Raw genomic sequence first — 2,587 nt, 5'->3', positions numbered from 1 at the left:
TTTCTTTTTCAACATTTCCTTGGCGATTCAGGGTCTTTTCTGATTCCATACAAATTTTAGGATTGTTTGTTCCAGCACTTTGAAAAATGTCATTGGAATTTTGATTGGGATGGCATTGAAGGTATAGATTGCTCTGGGTAGCATAGACATTTTAACATTGTTTATTCTTCTGATCCATGAGCATGGAATGTTTTTCCATCTTTTTTGTGTCTTCTTCAATTTCTTTCATGAGTGTTCTGTAGTTCCTAGAGTATAGATCCTTTACCTCTTTGGTTAGGTTTATTCCGAGGTATCTTATGGTTTTTGGTGCTATTGTAAATGGAATTGTTTCTCTAATTTCTCTTTCTACAGTTGCGTTGTTAGTGTATAAGAAAGCAACTGATTTCTGTGCATTGATTTTGTATCCTGCCACATTACTGAATTGCTGTATGAGTTCTAGTAATTTGGGGGTGGAGTTTTTTGGGTTTTCCACATAAAGTATCATGTCGTCTGCGAAAAGAGAGAGTTTGACTTCTTCTTTGCCAATTTGAATACCTTTTATTTCTTTTTGTTGTCTGCTGTTGCTAGGACTTCTAGTACTATGTTGAACAATAGTGGCGAGAGTGGGCATCCTTGACGTGTTCCTGATCTTAAGGGAAAGGCTCTCAGCTTTTCCCCATTGAGGATGATATTCGCTGTTATTATCCTAGCATATTTCTTAGTAGAAAAGATTACTGATGCTAGAATATTCATATGTAAAGCTAAGTTTGTCTTTTAAAGAGGCATTTACTTACAAGGCCTTTATTCACAAGACTTTGGTTGAGGAAGCTCCTTGCCTCTTCCAGCTGAAGTCATTTTAACTCAAGGAGAACAGCAAGGACACCATTCCTACATTTAAGGTACTTTCCACAGATGGAGGAAGACAAGATCTACATACTGGGGAAAACTGAAAAACACCCTTTGTGCTACAGGTGAATACACAGGCAAAGTGATTTAAAGTCACAGAGGGAACACAGACAGGGTGGAACTTGGAAATCCAGCAAGAGGTGAGTAATGAGCTTTCCAACGGTGTGGAATTTCACCTGGTGGGAAATTCAGAGCACTTTGTGAGAAATCTCCTCAGAGATCTAAACTCTTTGGCCTTAAAACATTGAAATAATTTTAAAATGCGTTCCAATTTTAGGAAGTGCAGCATTATCTCAAATAGCAAAACTTCCTGCAGGAGAGTCACCCTGATAAGAGAGTACCCTGGGGGCAAAAAGGCTGGGCTCCTTTGACTCCACAGTGGGAGTGGGAGGGAGGGTTCTGACTGGGCCCTCAGAATTAAAGGCGGAGGGTAGAGAACACCTCAGCACTTGCGTGGGTCCTGGCAGTTTGTCTTGAGAGAGGTAGAAGTGGCTCCAAGGTGACATGAAGGTCAGAGACACAGGAGGCAGGGTGGGCCCAAAGTGGTACCCATCTTAGTTGGGCTCGTTGTCAGGAATGCCGTGTCTGCAGATGAGGGAGACATTGGGCACTCCTCCTCATTCACAGGGGCAAGTCCCTGCCTATTCACGAGCCCTCTTCTTTTTGACTATGATGTCCACTGGAGGGCTTTGACATAAGACTGGTGACCAAGGAAGGCCTCCTGCCACCTAGAGGTAACCCAGGGCTTGCTTCTCAGGCTCTCGTGGCGGTTAGCCAAGGGAGAGCAGTGTGAGCACTGATGCTGGAAAGTGAGGGGGGCCTGATCAGAAGGGCCGTGAGCATCGCGCTGAGGAGCCTCCCCTTTGCTTGGACACAATGGGGACCCACAGGAGCAGGGCGCCAACAGAGGTGAACTGAAGTCCCACCAGATGTAAAATCCTTCTGTGAGAGGGACTTATTATTCCTATCTGCGAAATGGCTTAACTACTAAAATAGGCCAACAGAGAACTGAAAGGTCACCCACCTCGTATGTCCCTGAATAAAGTAAAGGGGGTTCCTTTCCTTCTCCTGCGAGAGGAGATGTGCCCCCCGGTGGGCAAAGACAGAGATCCAGGGCTGAGGGGACCTGTGCAGTTCAGAAAGGATGGGGGGCCATCCGTGGGTGGAAAGATAGGACGCGGGCACATGCGGTCACAAAGGCTTTATCTGGCTGGACCGCCTCGAAGGCAGCTGTGAAAGTGCCCATCTGTGCATTCCAGATGCCGGCCTTGCCTGGCCTTCCCTCTATTCTGAGACTCCGTGAACGGCCATGGGCCCTGGAGATCACAGGGGCTCCGCGCCAGCTTGGGACTGACTGAGCAGAGGATGGCTTCGAGGAGAAAAGGCCAGGACAAGACAGAGGCCCTGAAGATCTTGCAAAGGCCAGTGATGTTAAGAGCCTGGACCTGAATGGCACCTGAGGAGATGGACAGGGGCTACTCTGACCGGACTCGGGACACTGATGGCCTGTGAGGACTGAGCCAAGAAGGCCTCCGAGGCTTCCAACCCAGGCAACTGGGCTTTGAGCTGAAGAGCAAGCCTTTGAAAGAGGATATTGAACATGGCTTAGAAGCAATTTATTCATCAGAGAGTTTTAACTCCGGAATAACCAAAATAATCCATCTATTTGACAAAAGTATATATATCAAAGAACACTTTGAAA

This window comes from Phoca vitulina, unplaced genomic scaffold (assembly GCF_004348235.1).
Source record: "Phoca vitulina isolate PV1807 unplaced genomic scaffold, GSC_HSeal_1.0 scaffold4, whole genome shotgun sequence".
NCBI classification, from domain to species: domain Eukaryota; kingdom Metazoa; phylum Chordata; class Mammalia; order Carnivora; family Phocidae; genus Phoca; species Phoca vitulina.
This window is presented reverse-complemented; position numbering follows the sequence as displayed.